Here is a 22,500-nt window from a genome sequence, read left to right on the forward strand (position 1 = left end):
GAGGAGGAAACCAGATGGTTGGTATTTGTTGTAGAAGACTGTCGTCGAGAAGTTCCTCCGAGAGGAGATTTCTCTTATGTACTTCTTCTTGTTGACTGAGGCAAGACTCTCTATATAAGCCTCTCTCTCTCTCTCTCTCTCTCTCTCTGTGCGAGGTTTCAGACGTATTAATAGAAGGTGGCTTTATGTCTGCAAGACTTCCTGTGGAGAGACAAACATTGTAGCATAGGGGGAAACTTGGTTCTCGTGTGCCGAAGTCTGCTGTCCAGCTGTTTCAGTGCGTGTGTGTGTGTGTGTGTGTGTGTGTATTTACGTATCACACACACACACACTTTAGGGAGCACGTGACTCAGAACAGGCAATAGAACAGCCCAGATACTGAGAACCAAACCTGTACAAGGAGGCAAGATTTCTGCCACTCATCATCTCCGAGGTTTCCCCAATTTCCCCACAAAAGCCGCTAATTAGTGTCCAGAAATTCTCCTGATAATAGGCTACGTCCTTGAAGGTACAGAATGGAAAAAAGGCCAGTAAAAATCACGGGCTCTGTATCGTGATCAGTTACTGCTGCAGTGTGGGGTCTGCTGCGGTGGGAAGTTGAAACCAACGTTCTTTGGAAGCTTGAATTTCAAGTCAGTGGCCCCTTTGGTGGGCTTGTTCCATGTGAATAGGTTTCGTCTACTGAAATAATAATAATAATAATAATAATAATAATAATAATAATAATAATAATAATATGTCAACAGCATTGAAAGAACAATCAAATCTCTTTCCATGTTGAACGAGAGAGAGAGAGAGAGAGAGAGAGAGAGAGAGAGAGAGAGAGAGAGAGAGAGAGAATAATTCTCGTCAATTTACTGCTGTATCTTGTGAGCCTCTCATTCCGATGTTTTTTGCAAAATATCATTTATCATCAACTCTTTATTAAACACGCAGCTATCCGAATTTTCATGGACCCAAAAGGACTTAGTACCAGAATAAAACATAAAAGTCAAAATCAGTTGCTGTAGGAAGAAAAGTGGATAAAAACTGGTAACATTGGCTATAACAGTGACCAATGCTGAGTTAGCTATATTTATTTATTTGAAGGACTGTGCTGAAATATCTTGGCCATTTGTATGTATACTAAAGTTTATACCTCAGTGTAATGGTTGAAGTTACCTGCACTTGTGTATGAATGTTTGTGGATGTAGTATGGTGTTGAGGGGGACTGCTATTCAGCCAGTACAGTGTTTAAAATGGTGTAGGTCCCTGTCCCAACTTTTTACCTTCTATATTTATTTTTTTTGAACTGGGCTGGTTAAAGGCCATCACTTGCCCATTTCATTTACCTTTGCATATTAGAGTAATTGCACGACAGATGGGTTCAGTTGAATATTGCAATGCAAGTTACAATTATGCCATGTTAAATATTTTTTTAGGTGATTAGTGAAGCGATTGGTGTTGAGTCAGAATGAAGCCTGTTGTTTCTGCAGGTGTTTATCAAGGGAGAAACACGTAAACCCCCCTTTTCATTTCTGAGCAATTCATCATCCCAGTGTTTAGTTCCTTCACTGGGGTTGCTATACCCGAACTTCCGATTATTTACGATCTGTTTTTCATCAGCTGCTTGTGATGTTTTCGTAGGGGCGTCTGGGAGTTTGCTTTCGCCGGCGAATACCTCCGCTTCTTCATCTATCCCACCCCTTGTGCGCTCTCGTCCCTATGCTGAAGAAGTTGTGCCGTTTGACTTACATACCCCTGCAACGTATATAAACTGTAGCAGGGTCGTTCCCTAGTTTCCCCTTGTTTTTCACTTCCTCACCAGCAGGTAGTTTCTCTCTCTCTCTCTCTCTCTCTCTCTCTCTCTCTCTCTCTCTCTCTCTCTCTGTCAGCTCCACTGCCTGTTCGTAGGTCACTTTTAGTCGACATTGAAGGTGGCAGGTGGGAAGAAGCCTTCATTATCCTCTTGTATTTTGTAATAAAATTGTTTATATAAAGTTCGTGATTGTATTCTGTAATAAGATTGTTTATATAAAGTTCGTGATTGTATTCTGTAATAAGATTGTTTATATAAAGTTCGTGATTGACCAAAGTTATGCTGATCTCGGGAAGAGGTGAAAGGAGACTTAAGTGATATGTCAGCGAAATTGAAAATCTGTTCGATATATATAAGTGTTGAGCAAAAATTAAGGAAAAAAGGAAGAAGTGTCATTGAGAAAGTGTGAATTTTCTGATGAATTTTCTTCCTCAGAGAAAAGGTAAAATATAGATGAGAACTATCAATCTGGATTAGTTCCAAATAGACTCGATCAGTGTTATGTGACTGCTGGGAGCCATCTCTTTCGTCTGCCCCCAAGAGATTTTATTTATATGACTTCGAGGAGCTGAAATATCCCCAAATTTCCCCAGCCGAGGATCCATTCTGATGAAGAGACGACCAACCATCTCTTTCTGCCTCTAATACTCACTCCCACGCCATTCCTTTGATATCACCGACTACATTCTTCAGATAATCAAAACGTTTCGACACTGCTTTTCATAATCATCTTGGTTTCATCGCCATTACGTTGATGATAATTTTGATAATTTTTTTCAGAGATTTTATTTATTATTCCTTTTAATGTATGTGGGCAAATGTGACAATTACATGCACCCTTGACTGTCTCTAATGCCCACTAGTATAAAGTCACGAAACAGATGCTTTTCTGTAATTTTGAAATAGTTGAGAAATATCTTGGATTTGTTGATCAGCTCGACTAATTTATTCATTTCCTCAGTCCAGTTCTTGCTCATAACGAAGCTTTTGTGATTTTGTTGTTATTTAAATCTTTATTGGGTAAATTTTTCAAGTTCTTTACGTTTTCGTGATTTTTCTTTATATTTCATTATTTTAGTTTTGAAATTATTGTTGGCGAATGCAGTACTATTTAGGTTTCTTAATTTGTAATTGCGTAATTCTTCGTCGCACAGTTTCTTGCATGATTTAATTATATTCAGATTATTGTATTTGTAAGAATAATCATGAATAATATAATACAATGATTAAGTTGTGCCAAGACTAACTGATCAGTAGTTCAGATTTTACGTTGAACGTTATCCAGTAGTCCAGGTTTGTAGCGATAAATTCTGATTCTCTTCATTAAGTGAAATCCATTTACTTTTATAAGAAGAATTCTAGCCTTCGTGTTCGTTGAAAAGGATAGAAAAAACCTTCCTAGTCTGGTTCATTAAGATAAATCCTCGGGTTACGTTCATTAAGAAAAATCCTCGCGGCCGCGTTTATTTTGGAAAAATCTTGGCCGCGTTCTGTAGGAAATTCGGTGCGTTGTTTTCGCCGAGTAGAATTATCCTCTCCCGTTCAGTAGGAGAAATCTAGTTGAATGCATATATTAAACGATATTTAATAAGGACGCGTTCATATGAAAAGAATCCATAGGTCTCGTTCATAAACAGAAATCTCAAAGATAAAAAAAATTATCCCGGATTCGTTCAGAATGAAAGATCCGGCAAGTCGCGTTCAATAAACGCAATCAGGTAGCAAAGCCGCGTTCATTACGTGTTCAATCTATTGCATTTGTTAAAGGTCACCATAGTAATCAGTCATTACAAATGATAACGTTATTATCCCCTTCGTAGACATCATTAATACAGCGTCAACCCCGTATTCCATTTTTCACGTTGTCATATGCTACTCTTTTCCATCATTGAATTCTGATATTGCCATCAGTCATTGCTCTTTGTCCGTTAGCTGACAGCGTCCTTTGTCCGTGTTCTTTATGTGATTTATCTTTGTTGCTCTCTCTCTCTCTCTCTCTCTCTCTCTCTCTCTCTCTCTCTCTCTCTCTCTCTCTCTCTTTTTCACCGTTTCCACAATTTCTTGCTCTTTGTTTCTCTCTCTCTCTCTCTGTTGTTCTCGTTATCATCTAAATCACATCCACCCACACTCTCTCTCTCTCTCTCTCTCTCTCTCTCTCTCTCTCTCTCTCTCTCTCATCCAAATCACACATCCACTCAACCTCTCTGTCAAAACAAATCACACATCCTCTCTCTCCTCTCTCTCTCTCTCTCTCTCTCTCTCTCTCTCTCTCTCTCTCTCTCTCTCTCTCTGTTATTCTCGTTATCATCTAAATCACACATCCACCCACCTCTCTCTCTCATCCAGATCACACACCCACCTCTCTCTCTCTCTCTCTCTCTCTCTCTCTCTCTCTCTCTCTCTCTCTCTCTCTCTCTCTCTCATATCCAAATCACACATCCACCCACCTTCTCTGCTGCCGGAAAACAGCCTCCTTCCAAAATGCCCATCAGCGCCAGAGCGGAGAAGCAGAAGAAGATTCCAGTGGGCCTCGAAGGAGGCTCCGAGTTGCTGTCTATGGTCCTCACCTATTCCACCATTGTCATCCTCCTGGTGGTGGTCTACGTACTGTACAGGATCGTCATCTTATAGGTGAGGTATATAGATATATACTCTATAAACTTGCTCAGTATTTACGGAGGCATGCGCTGCCCTAAAATGGAAAATCTGCAGTATCTGCAGAATTTTCGAAATTGAGACATGCCACCTATTGGGTTAGCGATAGCCGATCAGTGTGGTTATTAAAAAAAAATGATAATAATCTTAGTAACATGAGTCTTGAAATGGGGAAACAGTCCACTGTTACGTATGGGTGCTTATACATATGTATTTATTTTTAAATATTTGCACCTATACATAACTATGGATTGCCTCTGCAATGTGGTTTTTATTTTGTTAATATAGTTTTTGGACCCTTTTCACGAAGAATTATTAATAGCAAAGAATTTATTGTGTGTGTGTGTGTGTATATATATATATATATATATATATATATATATATATATATATATATATATATATATATATATATATATATATATATACATATACACACACACGTTATTACGTATATGCAGAGGAAACCAATTTTTGTTGCAAGAAATATATGCACACACAACTACAGGAACTACAAAATAAGCAACGAATCAAAAGCAGATTCTTAAGTCGTGCTTTCAAGAACAAGCAAATATATCCTACACACTCCTGCACTCGAGCAGGAAGTGGATCCATTCATTGTGACGCACGCAGAGCGAGCAGGTATTCTGAGCAGATAAAAGCCTGCAGAAATCGTCCTTGGGTAAAGGGGTTTCGGATTTGTGCGAATGAGGGCGACGCCCCCCTTCCAAGGAGCGTTAATTAACAGAAAGTGAAAATAGGATGTGATCATATAAAAAAATATATGAAAAACATATACTGTAGATCTATGTCACAAATGAAGGGAAAATAGGATGTGATCACATAGAAAATATAAAAAAATATAGATCTATAAGGTCACAAATGAAGTGAAAATAGGGTGTGATCATATAGAAAATATTAGTCATATAAAAAAAAAATATGAAAATCATATACTGTAGATCTATGTCACAAATGAAGGGAAAATATGTTGTGATCATATAGAAAATATTTAAAATATATATAGATCTATAAGGTCACAAATTGAAGGGAAAATAGGGTGTGATCATATGGAAAATATTAAAAATATATATAGATCTATAAGGTTAGAAATTGAAGGGAAAATAGGGTGTGATCATATAGAAAATATTAAAAATATATATAGATCTATAAGGTCATAAATTGAAGGGAAAATAGGGTGTGATCATATAGAAAATATTAAAAATATATAGATCTATAAGGTCATAAATGAAGTGAAAATAGGGTATGATCATATAGAAAATATAAAAAATATAGATCTATAAGGTCACAAATGAAGTGAAAATAGGGCTTGATCATATAGAAAACATTAAAAAATATATATAGATCTATAAGGTCGCAAATGACAAAACTGAACTGAAGGCTTCCTCGTGTAATGTAGATTCAAAGTTTGTTGAAACACTGGACCCCGGGGCCAAGGTGGGGCCAAAATGGAGTCCAAAGCTTCACATATGAATATGTAAGACGGAATGAATCTTATTTGAATATAGTTGCACAGTTGCAGCGCGGTAGGGCAGGTGTGCCCCCATGCCCCCGGCGGGGTCCTTCTTGTTTTACATTCATTGGTGTTCTCTTTTTTGGGTTGGTTTTGCTTTATCATTCCGTTTCTGTTTCTCCTTTCGCACGCTACTGCTCTTTTTCTTATCCTCTCTCTCTCTCTCTCTCTCTCTCTCTCTCTCTCTCTCCTCTCTCTCTCTCTCTCTCTCTCTCTCTCTCTCTCTCTCCTTCCCTTCCCTTCGTTGAACTTCCCTCTTACCTGTTTTCTCTTGCACTCCCCTACTTCCCTAACCCTTCCTTCCTCCTCCTCCCTCCTCCTCCTCCTCCTCCTCCTCCTCCTCCTCCTCCTCCTCCTCCTCCTGCCTTCCCTCCTCCTCCCTTCCTCCTCCTCCTCCTCCTCCTCCTCCTCCTCCTCCTCCTCCTCCTCCACTTCGCTTTCAAATCCTATTTCACCTTCTCTCTCCCCTCCGAGTTTTGCATACCCATCCAGCCATCAACCTTTTTCATTGTTCTCCCAAAAGTGGCTGAAATATCTTGATTCAGAAGGTTGAAGGGGGGGCGGCGCTGAACGCTTGGAGGTTTCAGTGGATTTCATGGGGTATTTATGCAAATACTGAAATTCAGGCTGTTAAAAATAGCTATAAGAGAGAGAGAGAGAAAGAGAGAGAGAGAGAGAGAGAGAGAGAGAGAGAGAGAGAGAGAGAGAGAGAGAGAGAGAGAGGTTTCATAGCATAGAATTAAACAGTTCAAAATCAGAACGAGAGAGAGAGAGAGAGAGAGAGAGAGAGAGAGAGAGAGAGAGAGAGAGAGAGAGAGAGGCCAATTGAAAACTTGGTAAGGTAAAAGGGGTTCGGGTGTTATGAATGGGAAGAATAAATATCCCCTATGGAAATGGAAAATGGGAAATGGAAGATAGGTCAACATATTAAGGGACAAAGAGCCAATGAAAGAGATCATATATGACTTTATCTATCTATTTATTTATATATTTATTTATTTATTCACTTATTTATTTATATATTTTATTTATTTATTACTATTTTTTTTAAAGTTCGGTTACTTTCAGGTTCATAAAAACTGTCAAAGTGGAATTTCAGTATTTTTTTGTGGGTGTGGTTCTCTCTCTCTCTCTCTCTCTCATCAAGTATTGGATTTCAGGTTGATGGGCTTTTTGAAGAACGAAAAGGATGACATTTCTATCAATAACTTTTTTATTTTTAAATTAAAAGCGATTTGTTTCCCCTTTCTGTCATCATGGAGTGAAAATTTTGTTTTTGACAATTAGCACATATATATTTGCTACTCTGTTTCTCTTTGCGTATTTATGTTCAAATAATTTTTTCTTCCATTTTTTTTTGTGTTTTTCTCCTTTCCAACTTTCCCCTAATTTTCTCATATCGTTTGTTTTGCTTCAGTCCACGTTTCCCTATTCACTCCTTCCTGCCTCTTTTTGTCCCTCGTTATTTACGTGTCAGGCCTTGTTCTCTCTCTCTCTCTCTCTCTCTCTCTCTCTCTCTCTCTCTCTCTCTCTCTCTCTCTCTCTCTTTTGTTTGGCATACCCATTTGACCATCAGCTTTCATCATTGTTCCCCAAAACAGTGACTAAAATACGTCTTTGATTCAAAAGATGGACGTTGTGTGCAATTTGGTATTTTAAAGTCGTTTGTTAGGGTATATGTTTACTTAATGGAAAGCAGGTTAAAAAACCCTTAGATTGGGGAGAGAGAGAGAGAGAGAGAGAGAGAGAGAGAGAGAGAGAGAGAGAGAGAGAGAGAGAGAAATATGAAAACCAACCAGGAATTGTAAAGCTGGACGCAGAGCAACGGAAAATAAGTTTGGTAAATTGAGGGAGAGAGAGAGAGAGAGAGATGAAAAGCCGTCAGGAATGGTGAAACTGAAAAGGACAATAACGCTTATAGACTCAGAGCTACGGAAAATTCGTCTGGTTAATTGAGAAAGAGAGAGAGAGAGAGAGAGAGAGAGAGAGAGAGAGAGAGAGAGAGAGAGACTCTGTTTCACCTCACAAACATCATTCGCTCTTACATCAAACGAGATATTATGTTTGTCAGTGTTTATAGGTTTGTAAGAAAGAGGTTATTGTATATTCTGTATTTTTAATTTTTTTGTTTTCGGCTTCTGTTTGAAGTAAACAGATCTCTCTCTCTCTCTCTCTCTCTCTCTCTCTCTCTCTCTCTCTCTCTCTCTCTCTCTCTCTTTATATATGGTTTAAAATAAACAACTTGAATATTAAAATTGCTTTTTAGGAAGTCGTAACTTCATTTTGAATCTCTCTCTCTCTCTCTCTCTCTCTCTCTCTCTCTCTCTCTCTCTCTCTCTCTCTCTCTCTCTCTCTAATGTTTGATGATGTTATTTTGAATTTTTGTAAAATGTGTGGTAACCATAATTTCTGTTTTCCCGGAAAACACATATTATCCTTTACAACAGAGTCACTGGCCGTAAAACCTGTTTCATACAAGTACCTTTGAAAGGACTTCGCGGATCCGAGACCCTTTGTAGGATTCTGTGGAGCCAAATCTCTTTAGTGATGAATACATTTATTTTTCTCCGTAGGGGGGTAGAGTACCGTCAGTGCACCTCATGCGGTACACTGTAGGCACTCATCACTTTAGGCTCTGTGCAGCGTCCCTTCCTTTTACTGCACCTCTGTTCATATTCTCTTTCTCCCATCTTACTTTCTAGTCTCTCCTAACGACTGCGAGGTTTTCCTCCTTCGAAACTTTTTACTGTCAATTTCCGTTTCAGCGCAGAATGACCTCATAGGTCCTAGCACTTGGCCTTTGACCTAAATTCTATATTCTGTTTTATTCTGTCAGTATATTTATTTGCGAAAGAATGCTTATTTCAGTTCATTTAATTTTGAATGTGAATATGATTTATTAGAAGTTTTATTTTACTGCTTGAATGATAATATATGAGATGTTTTATCCTTTCAGTGTAGTTGGTATATGATGACGTCGTTTGAATATTTTCCATCAAACATTCTGGGTAAACACCTTTCCCAGAATGTTTAATGTTAAGCTTTATATCGTACAAAGGTCTCGCCTTTTGCCATCCTGAGTGGAAATTCTGACAGAACTTTATTAATGACGAGCGCGATGCTTTAATGAAAAATAATCATTATAGTATTTTCAAGTACATGATTCTGTATTCTGTATTGGCTAGAAGTTTTCGACATTACAGTAACTACACATGCAACTGGGCTTTTCAGCGTTACCAATATAACGATTTCCCCCACCACTAATAATCAGTATTTCTGTTATTGTAATTACTAATAATATTCCCTCCAGTGCTACCAGTAACATCTAGTGTACATGTGTAATTTCTCTGCCTATGCCAACACTACTAATTACAGAGTTAATTCCATAAATTACTAGTACTGCAAGCTCCTGGTATTGTTTTCCTCCTAACACAATGTCACAGATTGCTAGTACTTCCTGCTCCTGGTATTATATGTCATAGATTGCTGGTACTGCCTGTTCCTGGTATTATATGTCATTGATTGCTAGTACTGCCTATCCCTGGGATTTTCCTTTTAACAAAATGTCATAGGTTAGTACTGCCTGCTCCTGGTATTGTATGTCATAGATTGCTAGTACTGCCTATCCTTGGTATTTTCCTTTTAACAAACCGCCATAGATTGCTAGTACTGCCTACCCCTGGTATAATTTTCCTTTTAACAAACCGCCATAGATTGCTAGTACTGCCTACCCCTGGTATAATTTTCCTTTTAACAAACCGCCATAGATTGCTAGTACTGCCTACCCCTGGTATTATCATTCTCCTCCCAGCAAAAAAACTCTCAGAAAACCAGACCTCTGAAACAGACGGCATTCTCTGTTGGAAGGGGGAAATCCCCCGTATCTAGACACCAGGAACCCGACTAAGGCGTGGCTAAATGGGCGTGCCACGCTGAGCACGGTATTTCAGGTGAGGTGGGGGTGGGGGCAGTGGGTGTAGGGGGGAGGGGGGGTCATAAGCAAGACAGGTAAACCCTCGCATGTTACGGCGGGGCAACATGACATCCAGGTGATTTTGAGACACACGCACAGACACGTGCATAGTAAAACAGTGGAAGGGAGGATGACGTATGGATGATGGATGAACTCGAAGGACGAGAGAGGGGGAATTTAAATGAATGGGAGACGTCGGAGAGAGAGAGAGAGAGAGAGAGAGAGAGAGAGAGAGAGAGAGAGAGAGAGAGAGGAGAGAGGTAGGTGAACTTTAAGGAAAATGTAAAATTATTATTAAACAGGGAGAGTTATTTTGTATGGTGGACTTATTAAAAGCATAAAAATATACGAGAAACAGAGAGAGAGAGAGAGAGAGAGAGAGAGAGAGAGAGAGAGAGGTGAACATTAAATAAAGTGTAAAATAAACATATACCAGTGAGGGTCATATAGTATGGTGAACTTACTAAAAGCGTAAAAAAACATGGAGAGAGAGAGAGAGAGAGAGAGAGAGAGAGAGAGAGAGAGAGAGAGAGAGAGAGAGAGAGAGAGAGAGAGAGAGAGAGAGGGGGGGGGAGCGAGTATAGCAACAATATAGGATATCTGGTTACGCTGAAAGGAGTCGCTGTTGAGAGAGAGAGAGAGAGAGAGAGAGAGAGAGAGAGAGAGAGAGAGAGAGAATATAGGATATCTGGTTAGAGAGAGAGAGAGAGAGAGAGAGAGAGAGAGAGAGAGAGAGAGAGAGAGAGAGAAGGGCTAAGGGATGCGTGTGGTTGCTCTCTTAGAAAATATGGATAGTAGAATAGACTGGAAGATATGAAGTTTCAAATAGTAAATGGGAAATTAAGGAAAGATTATAGAAATAAGGAAACTAATGGCAGGAAGTAAAAAGAGAATTTTGATAACTGAGGGAAACAGAGAACTGGGAAATTAGAGACCATATTTTATAAAAAAAAAAAAGATGACAAACAATTAAGCTAAAGCCAGTTGATAGCACACTCTCACCTAACAACTGATTCGTAGTGCAACTGCGAGATTTTCCTCCTGTTACGCCTTTCAAACCTTCCTATTGAATGACCTCACCGTCATAGGTCCCATCGCTTGGCACCTGGCCTGAATTATATATTCCACTCCATTCCTACCGCGAGATTATAAGGAGAAGTTTCCCCGTAAAGAAAACGCGAGCCGTAGAAAACGGGAATGGATGGGAATGGACGCCGGATAGCTTTTCGGAACTACAAGGGGAAACTTAAATGAATATGTAAATGGAGGACATTACGGAATGTTTACGGTAGACGGTAGGCAGAGACGTAAACATGGTGAAATAGCAGAGCATAAAATTGGGTAGGTTTACTGAAGGGCAGATTCAGATGTTTATATTTCGCCTTTAACTGTCGGCTTAGAAGCTGAAGATGTAATATGACTATTCCTGAAAATCTTTTTTTTTTTTTTTTTTGGTAGGTTGTGGTTGTTTATTGCTGGTATATGCTTTGTCCAAGGACTGGGTATATAAATTGTCTATGGGAAACTGTCATGTATGTGTATATATATATATATACATATATTTTATTTATTTATTTATAATTATGTGATGAATAACAGATACAAGTATCTGACTTCTCAGTATGTTGGCGTATACATGAGCTTTTAAGTCGAGAAACATGCCAAGTGCCATTTTTAAAATATAATAAATTAAATTGAAAAATACTTTGGGCCAGGATGGCGCTTGGCATGTTTCTCGACTGATAGACTCATATATACTTAATTCACAGATATATACTGTCTTTCATAGATACAGAAAAACAGATACAGAAACAAACTATATATATATATATATATATATATATATATATATATATATATATATATATATATATATACGAGAATGAAAGAATATACACACAAACATATCGAGAAGTAAGATACTTGTACCGTTTATTCATCAAATAATTATTATGCCCGTCTCCAAAAGTCGTGCAAAAACACCACGTTTCAAGAATGTACTGTGTATGTGTGGGTGTGTGTATGTGGGTATGTACCAGTCCACGCATGCGCTGTGAGTAGCCTTTAATCAGCATCGTCGGTAGATTTTTATTCATGTCGTGTAGGAAAGAAATTAAGAAATTAGGGCTTTCTTAACTACAAACCGAATCCCAAATGAAGGCGGAGACATTTCAAAGTTTCCCAAATGGAGACTTTGCCCAAAAATTACACACTGCATCGGCGATGAGAGATGGAATATTTATTGGTCGGGGACAGTACGTGTGTCTGTTGAGAGAGAGAGAGAGAGAGAGAGAGAGAGAGAGAGAGAGAGAGAGAGAGAGAGAGAGAGAGAGATTCATGTACTGAAATAATGGTACATTTGAGAGATGGAAAGAGACAGTGTTGTATAGAGTGAAACAAGAATATATTTACATGAATAAGAGAGAGAGAGAGAGAGAGAGAGAGAGAGAGAGAGAGAGAGAGAGAGAGAGAGAGAGGAGCATGCATATTGTACCTTTGAGAGACAGAAAGAGACAGAATTGCACAGTGCGAAACAAGAATGAGTGTGAATAAATATATTTAAATAACGTAGAAGAGAGAGAGAGAGAGAATGAATTCATGTATTTGAGATTAAAAAAGATAAAAAAGATATAGAGTTGTACAGTGAAACAAGAATAGACAACACTGAATATATCTGAATAACACAGAAGAAAGAGAGAGAGAGAGAGAGAGAGAGAGAGAGAGAGAGAGAGAGAGAGAGAGAGAGAGAGAGAATTAATTCATGTATTTGAAAGATAAAAAAGAGACAGAGTTGCACAGTGAAACAAGGATAAACAAGACTGAATATATCTGAATAACACAGAAGAGAGAGAGAGAGAGAGAGAGAGAAAGAGAGTGATTAATGGAGCTGATAGTCTTGCCCACGCGCACGCAGGAGACAATTACATTCATGTATTAGCGCAGTCATTCCGTGTCATCTCCTAATGGGGAGAAGGGACCCGCGCTTGTTTATTAATGCTTGCGACTCGTCAAGCACTTAATGGAATCACGTATATTCTGCTGCCTGCATTTTAGAGATATTTATTCCTTTCAATTATTTTTTTGGGGTATTTTATCGTTTGCGTGATGAATTCTTCGTCATTTGTATGTGTTGTGGATTCGATATTTTTTCTTTTTTTTTGGAAGTCGATTATTATTATTATTATTATTATTATTATTATTATTATTATTATTATTATTATTATTATTATTATTATTATAAGGAATTTGATGCTCAAGCTGTTGTACAATCGATTATTATTATTATTAATATTATTATTATTATTATTATTATTATTATTATTATTATTATTATTATTATTATTAATAACTTGATACTCAGCCTGTCGCAATATTGGAGGCCCTAATATGAACAAAATGTAAAGAAGAACGGAAAGAAAATAATATATTTCTTTGCAAATAAAAAAAAAAAAAAAAAAAGTAAATATATCTAGGTTGACAAACAGTAACATTTAAGATACTTATAGGTTGACAAACAGTAACATTTAAAACCTATTTTATGCAAATATTTGCAAAGTATTTTACCATGAGACCTCTCTCTCTCTCTCTCTCTCTCTCTCTCTCTCTCTCTCTCTCTCTCTCTCTCTCTCTCTCTCTCTCTCTCAGGGTCGTAGTCTTATCAAGAATATTAACCTTTTCAACAATTCTAAGCATATAAACTTTTTGATCTGTGAATGGTATCCAATATTAAGGCAGTTTGTGACAGAGTTGCAACAGTTTTCAATACTGGTTCGAAAAGTCAACAATGGCAAAATGAAAACAGTTGAAAACAAGAATATATATATATATATATATATATATATATATATATATATATATATATATATATATATATTTAATCTATACAAATCAAAAAAATATACAGAATGGGTGAAAAACATTAAAAAAATACTAATCCCTTTATTCTCTACATCATTCATCACCGACGATATGCTTTTGTAAATTGAGGAGTGATGACCTCCTCTCTCTCGTTTATCTTGGAAACTCGCCTCTCAAAAGCAAGTACACTTTCTGCTGAGAAACTCGGGGGAGTGTGTTCGCTGGCTCGATGTTTGACAGTTACCGATAGTTCATGTCTCGGGGATGTTTGCCCGGCGAATGGAAGTTGGACATTCTTCCAACAGAAGGTTGAAGAGATTCCGGACTTCACCGGGACACTGGAAGATGGCTGTGATATACACGGGTGTGTGTGTGTGTGTATTTATAATATATATATATATATATATATATATATATATATATATATATATATATATATATATATATATATATATATATATATATATATATATATATATATATATATTAACAGTGTTAAAAATGTTATATAATAAATATTCTGTGGACTAATCCACGTTCAATTGAATGTCAGTCTATCATCACGTTCTCTCTCTCTCTTTTGTAGCCTGATAAACAAAACCAAACATCCTTTATCAGCGGCAGAGAATGGAAAATATTTTGAAACTTTCCATCATCCCCACCGGCCTCCACTTCATCTAACTCAATCTTCCCCTGACGATAATTGCCTGGTGGAAAGTACGTCAACGTTAAAAAATAATACTTGAAAAAACACATGCGTTGGCAACTTTGATTTACGGTGTTGCCCACTAGTGGTGCTTCTGCTGCGAGGTGTCGGGGCGGGGGGAAAGCTGGTAGTGAACGATGACCATTATTCAGATCCATTATTCATGATAGATTGGTTGGGGGGCTTTCCCCAATATACACCCCCATTTTTCCCGATCCCCATCCCCCCCTCTCCGGTCCTTCCCTTTTTTTTTATGATATGGTTATTGTCCTTCATAAAAGTGAAATACCTCGTAGATTTTGTCGGCGTCGCTTCGTGAAATCGTACCAATGTCTGCTTGCAATGTTTCACGCCCACTGGGGGAAACTCACTCATAATTTTGACGGAGGTTAAATTTGGATTCCTTTTTAGTTTTCTGTAAAAGAAGACTATTGAGATGGCTTTGTCTGTCCGTCCGCACTTTTTCTGTCCACGCTTTTTTCGGTCCGCAATTTTTCAGTCCGCACTTTTTCTGTCCGCCCTCAGATCTCAAAAACCACTGAGGCTAGAGGGCTGCAAATTTATATGTTGATCATCCACCCTCCACTCATCAAAACATACCAAATTGCAGCCCTCTAGCCTCCTCAGTAGTTTTTATTTTATTTAAGGTTAAAGTTAGCCATAATCGTGCGTCTGGCACCGCAACAACACAGGCCAGCACGGCCGGCTGAGAGTTTCATGGGCCGCGGCTCATACAGCATTATACCGAGACCACTTAAAGATAGATCTATTTTCGGTGGCGTTGATTATGCGCTGTACAGAACACTCGATTGCGCCGAAGAAACTTGGGCGCATTTTGTACTTGCTTTTCTAGACGCTTATTTTGTATCTGCATAACTGCGCAATTATCTGTTTAACTGCGCAATTATGCGCTTATTTTGTATCTGTTAACTGCGCAGTTATGCGCTCCTCTGCATAACGTATCAGTACACTTTCCATTTTTTTTTTTTTGAGCGCATGCTAATTTATAGGCAGCCATATTGTAATTCACTTATGGCCCGTGATTAAGGAACAAATCACCTGGTTTGAACACTTTCGGCTGACATTAACAGCCCCGTTCATTTTCCTGAATCGCCTCTCTCTCTCTCTCTCTCTCTCTCTCTCTCTCTCTCTCTCAGTGGACCATAATACTGAAGCCTTAAGCTTTGCATGATCATGAGATTTCACGACTCTCTCTCTCTCTCTCTCTCTCTCTCTCTCTCTCTCTCTCTCTCTCTCTCTGATTTGGTTTTATTTGTAATTGCCATGATTTTATGTCTCATATCAGTACTTTGAAAATGAATATTGCTAATTGGTACGTATGAATGAACTTATAGTTTCCCCAAGAATGAGCAATCATGTTTATACAGCATATGTAGCATTGAAATGTATGTAATAACCATTTTTACTGGAATAATCCATTTTGTTTTTGACTTTTTAGTCTTCTGTGAAAGAAAACTATTGTGCCGGCTTTGTCTGTCCGTCCGCACTTTAAAAACCACTGACGCTAGACGGCTGCAAATTGGTATGTTGACCATCCGCCCCCCAATCGTCAAACATACCAAATTGCAGCCCTCTAGCCGCAGTAGTTTTTATTTTATTTAAGGTTAAAGTTAGAAGTCAAAATCGTGCTTCTGGCAACGACTAAGGATAGGTCACCACCGGACCGTGGTTAAAGTTTCATGGGCCGCGGTTCATACAGCATTATACCGAGACTACCGAAAGATACATCTGTTTTCGGTCGCCTTGATTATACGCCGTACAGGAAACTCGATTGCGCCGAAGAAACTTCGGAGCCGACGGAGTGAGATTTCATTATTCATTATCGTAACTCTGGCATGAAAATGACATTTAATATTGCCAGTGAGCCGTAACTCTTTTCTTTTATTTTTTTTATAGTTTTAATTTATTCCATAAATAATTATTAGTATGTTTTTGTGAATGACCTTTGATATCGGTAGTTATATGAGATTTTTTTAATATATATATTGTGTATATATATAATGTATATGTGTATATATATAGATATGTGTATATATGTGTATATATCTAGTATATATAATATCTCTCACATCAGTGGATTAAAAATTACATTTAAATTCCTGAACTTTAATATTTTAATTGATGTATTTTTAATCCGTATTTGCAACAAAGAAAAGATGACAACTAAAGCATCACGTTTACCCAGTCTCATTAATTTATCACTTCGTGGAAACTCAGCGACCGGTGAAAAAGATATATATATCCTCGAATTTAAGCTGGGGTCCTTTTGCGCGAATTCTTCCGCGAAGAACCTCCCTTCCCAGGTCGCTGGACCGGTCAGATCTGATGTTCACGCCGGCATAATGACACCCATTTTTCCTTTGTGTGTTTGTTATATTATATCGCTTCTTTTGCTGACAGAGTCGAAGTCACGAGTCATTTGGTGGTAGGGGGAATTTATTTATTTATTTATTTATTATTATTTCATTTGTTTATTATTATTTTTTTTTGGAGAGTCGTTTTATTCCATTGGACGTCGAGGAGAAAACATGAAATGATTCTCTTACTGAAATATATATATATATATATATATATATATATATATATATATATATATATATATATATATATATATATATATAATGTATGTATATGTATGTGTGTGTGTGTGTGTGTGTGTGTGTGTGTGGGTGGGTGGGTGGGTGTGTAGCGTCAACTGTCAGGAAAATTTTCACGGTTTATCGAAGATGCAACAGCTGATGTGTGTATTTGACGGATATCGTTGTTGTTTTTGATATGGGGAGTGCTTGTTGGTATATATATATATATATATATATATATATATATATATATATATATATATATATATATATATATATTATTTTATATATATAATGTATCTGTTGTTTTCCTGACTGAAGGAATAAAACCACATTTACTACCGAGACCAAACATCGTAGATAAATAAACAAATAAGTAAATAAATGGAAACCAAATCAACTCTCCTGCTTCAGGAAACAACGCAGAATTATTTTCTTTCATCAGAGGAAGTTTATCAGCAGAAAATGTTCACTTTTCATTTAATGTGTACGTTAAGTGAAATAGTTTCTTGAAATTGACCCGAAGCTGAAATACTTCCTGTAGAATATGTTGGTACACTTATGATTTACATTAATTAATAATATTATAATTTACGTCGTACTTTCATTCTTTCAAATGTTCTGATTTAAAAGGTTTTTATTTTAATATATATTCATTTATGTCTGTATAATAACATATGTTGATAGATACCAGATAATTTGAGTTATCTTCTATATTTACTTTTGTCTGTTTAATACCTTATGTTGACACATGCCAGGTAAATTTGTTTGATTTTTGCTAATGTTTATACTTCCCTGCTTTCAGGTACGTACCTCGCAGTGAAGGCTGCTGTCGGTAGAATGATTCACGTAAGTTTTAAATCTAAATATAATTAAACTTAGTTATGCTAGAGGTAAATCACTCATGAGTACCATTTCGAAGAGAAATTCAACTCGTGAAGATTCGTCAGCGAAGCTTTTTGTCACAATTCATTATTGTCATGTATATTGCCCGGCAAGGGTAATTAATTTATGAAGTGTGATATTAAATTCATAAAGGTGATATTACGCATCTTTCGTAGAAAATAATGAAAGGCATCGTGAGATTGAATGTCGTGTTGCGAGCTTGATAATATAAACCTTTGTTGTAGTGTTGTGTTAACAGCAGAATATTTCCTTTCGAATTGCTTTACGATTTTGTGATTCTTGTGTGAAGGTCGGTTAATATATATATATATATATATATATATATATATATATATATATATATATATATATATATATATATATATATATATATATATATATACATATATATACATATATGTAAATACATATATGTATATATAATATATATATGTATGTATATGTATATATGTATTATGTATACACACACATTTCACCAGTGAGTAGGGATACAGGCGTATCCGAAATATATGATTACGAGTATATAATATCTTTATGGGCCTTTTTATATTCATAATGTACTGTTGGATTACAGTAAAATACGTTTATATATATATATATATATATATATATATATATATATATATATATATATATATATAATATACTGTATACATGTGTGTATATATATATATGTATTATATATACATAATCAAATTAATAATAAAAAATGTACACATTCGCCTGCACAATTAAGTGCCATTGTTTACCAGAGATGAAATTTCTCCGCGTCCCTTTTGCGAGCAATGTAGGCGTTTCAATATTCCTCCCCAGATGCGAATGAATATTCCCGTGTTGGGAGAGAGTTTTCATTATTGCATTCAGTCCCGAAGCCGTAAAACAAATGTTTCTCTCTTCCGTTCTGTCGTCACTTTTTCTTTTTACTTTTTTTTTAAATACTCACAGTAGCATGAGTCTTGAAATGGAGGAGAAACAAATTCACGGTTATGTACGGGTACAAATTTATTTAAAGATGAATCTCTACAGAGAGCTTTCGGGAATCTGTTCGATTCACATTTTCAGTCGAACAGATTCCTGAAAGCTCTCTGTAGAGATTTATTTTCGAAATATGTTTGCACCCATACATAACTGTGGATTTGTCTCTCCAATAATAATAATAATAATAATAATAATAATAATAATAATAATAATAATAATAATAATAATAATAATAATAATAATAATAATAATAATAATAATAATAATAATAAGAGTGCTGTTAACTTACTTTCTCTCCCAGCATAAAAAATGAAAATACTGAAGAGTAGATTTTAGTTATTCATCTGCCGTGATTTACTGTTTTAGGTATAATAATAATAATAATAATAATAATAATAATAATAATAATAATAATAATAATAATAATAATAATAATGTCTCAAGATTTATTTTTAAATATTTGCACCCACACATAACAATGGCTCTGTTTCTCCATTTTTTTTTATTTATTGGAAGGTCATGGGTCAAACAAAGGCCCCTTTCCTTGGCATTACTGAAGTCATTATACCATCCTTCATAATTTACCGTCATTATATTCAGTTCTTCATTGGCAGACGTCCATGATTGCTCTTCATGTTGTATTCATCTGTTTATGAAAGCGTCATTCAAAAGCATATTCCGCGGACGATGTGAATTTGTGTTTTGTTTTCCAATGCTCCTGTGACTGCGCTCTCTCTCTCTCTCTCTCTCTCTCTCTCTCTCTCTCTCATTTCATTGGCTCTCAGTCCTTATTGTGACTCATTACTGATCGGACCAGATATCTCCACGCCAAAGTTATTATTATTATTATTATTATTATTATTATTATTATTATTATTATTATTATTATTATGAAGCTGCATTTTTACAGTCATTATCATAACCGCTTTCCTTCTCTTTATTATTATTATTATTATTATTATTATTATTATTATTATTATTATTATTATTATTATGATCGAAGACAACGTCTACATTCCCCGCAACAATTCGAAACTGAAAGCATTCAGAGAAAGCATCCAGGGAAAGCATTCATGGTCAAAAACTCGGAGAAAGCATTCAGAGGAGGCATCCATGGAAAGCATTCACGAAAGCATTCTGGAAAAGCATCCAGAGAAATCTTCCATAGAAAGCATTCACGAATGCATTCTGGAAAAGCATCCAGAGAAAGCATTCAGGGAAAGCATGCAGCGAAACCATCCAGAGAAAGTATTCAGGGAAAGCATTCAGGTAAAACGTTCAGGTAAAGCATCCAAAGAAATCATCCAAAGAAATCATTCTGAGAAAGCATTCAGAGAAAGCATTCAGGGAAATTATCTAGAGAAAGCATTCAAGGAAAGCATCCAGGGAAACCATCCAGAGAAAGCATTCAGGGAAAGCATTTTGGTCCGCAGTCAGAGAAAGCATTCATGTAAACAGTTCAGGAAAGCATTCAGGGAAAGCATCCAGGGAAAGCATTCAGGAAACCATTCAGGGAAACCAATCAGGATAGTATTCAGGAGAAAGCAATCAGGAAAAGCGTTCAGAGAAAGCACCCAGGTAAAGCACCTAGGGGAAAGCATTCTGGGAAAGCAATCGGGAAAAGCATCCAGGGAAAGCACCCAGGGGAAAGCATTCGAGGAAAGCACCTGGCCTCTGCCGAACTAATATCAACCCCGGCCCTTCCCATCAGGAAACTCTTCTTCTTCTTCTTCTTCTTCTTCTTCTTCTTCTTCTTCTTCTTCTTCTTCTTCTTCTTCTTCTTCTGCAACAAAGCAAATTCGACATCATTATTGCAAAGCGTCTAACTTTGCAATGCGAGACTCCGGGACGTCCGAAAGTTGATACTGCCGAATAATGACACTTAGTCACTCACGGCCTTTCAGAGCCGGGTCGAAATTGCAAGGTATTAGTGGCGTTGGGAAATGGTGGCTACGCGAGGAAAAGTCTGGTAACGGGGTTTAATGATTTGACGATAATTGAATTTTTATGTGTGTGTGTGTGTTTGTGAGGTGTACTTGTGACGTTTTAATACCAAAAGTTTCCGCTTGCTGAGGGCGATTGTTTTAATACTAAAAGTTTCCCCTCGTATGAGAACCAAGCGTAGAGATTGTTTTAATACCAAAAGTTTCCGCTCGCTGAGAACGAAGTATAGAGATTGTTTTGATACCAAAAGTTTCCTCTCGCATGAGAACGCATGATTTGTTTTGAACGAAAAAGTACAGATGAGAACGAAGTTGTTTTAACACCAAACGTTTCCGCTCACTGAGAACGACGTACGGAGATTGTTTTAATACCAAAAGTTTTCGCTCGCATGAGAACGAAGTATAGAGATTAATTTTGTAATTTTTTTTATAAACCGTCAAAGTATAGATATTGTGTCATTATTTCATAAAAAAAAGCCTTTTCTGACCTAAAATACGAAAATAACTCACGTGAGATTAGTAATAGAAGTTGATAACCAAGAAGTGAGTTATTACAAATCACACTGATGATAATATTATTTATATATTTAGCATTTATTTATTTTCTTTTTTATTCATTTCGCAAATGGCATTGCAAATCCTAGCAGATAATGGAGGAAATTGAGTGTTCAGTTAGATTGCAGATGATGTTATTGCATCATTTACCTTCGGGTATTGAAAAGTGAAACATTAAATGAATCAACTTGCAATAGTAAGCATAATCATTTTTGAAATGTTTAAAACCCTTATTTTCTGAACTCTGACCACAAAAGCAGGAATAATAACAGAAGTAGGATTCATTACAACAAGGCAAAAAGAGTAGCAAAAAATATAATGTGCAAATGCAGGCAAAACAAGAACTTCAAAAATATTATTATAAGTGCAAGTTGAATTGTTTTAGGGTAGTAATGCATTGCAATTGCACTTGAAGTTTTGAGGTTCCAATTGCACGTCCTCAGTAAGGGGGGCCTGTTCCAAAGTCCAAAGGTGCGAGGTATAAAGGACCTCTGGAACTGTTGGAGAAGTTCGACAGCGAGGCACGTTTACTGCACATTGGTGCTGCTGTTCGGAAAATCTGTTCCGTACAAATTGCCTGGTAAATTTGGAGTTTACGAAGTGATACATTCTGATATAGGAACATATCCTTCAAAGTTGGTCTGCCTCAGGCCTCCAAAGCTCCATCAAGCTCCGAATCTCCGAAACTCCAAACAGCGAGCTCCAAATTTCCCAGATTTCAGCTCACCCAGTTAGGGACACCCCCTCCCCTCATCCCACCACCTCTTTCCCCCCAAATTCCTCCAGTTCGCCTGACCGTCGGGGAAGAATATCTATCAAACACCATCATCTCTCTCTCTCTCTCTCTCTCTCTCTCTCTCTCTCTCTCTCTCTCTCTCTCTCTCTCTCTCTCTCTCTGTTTCTATCATATTTTTTATGCTTATAGTAAGTTCCATACCAAATGACTCTTTATTTTACACTTTCATTAATGTTCTCTCTCTCTCTCTCTCTCTCTCTC

At 36.8% G+C, this 22,500-nt stretch overlaps 1 protein-coding gene across 13 annotated transcripts in view; it reads left to right on the forward strand.

Annotated features, from left to right (window-relative positions):
• Window positions 1-22,500, forward strand: part of LOC136856597 (ligand of Numb protein X 2-like) — a 582,959-nt gene that overhangs the window by 453,948 nt on the left and 106,511 nt on the right. For 2 of the 13 annotated variants that reach the window (XM_067134523.1, XM_067134525.1), the window contains exon 1: window positions 17,927-17,970. The exons of 10 other annotated variants lie outside the window; for them this stretch is intronic. The gene's annotated coding sequence lies outside the window, so the exon portion shown is untranslated. Of the gene's footprint in view, window positions 1-2,233; window positions 4,430-17,926; window positions 17,971-22,500 lie in introns of those variants that run through there. One more of the 13 variants, XM_067134520.1, reaches the window with a different exon arrangement.

The sequence above is a fragment of the Macrobrachium rosenbergii genome, chromosome 36 (assembly GCF_040412425.1).
Source record: "Macrobrachium rosenbergii isolate ZJJX-2024 chromosome 36, ASM4041242v1, whole genome shotgun sequence".
In the NCBI taxonomy this organism is placed as follows: domain Eukaryota; kingdom Metazoa; phylum Arthropoda; class Malacostraca; order Decapoda; family Palaemonidae; genus Macrobrachium; species Macrobrachium rosenbergii.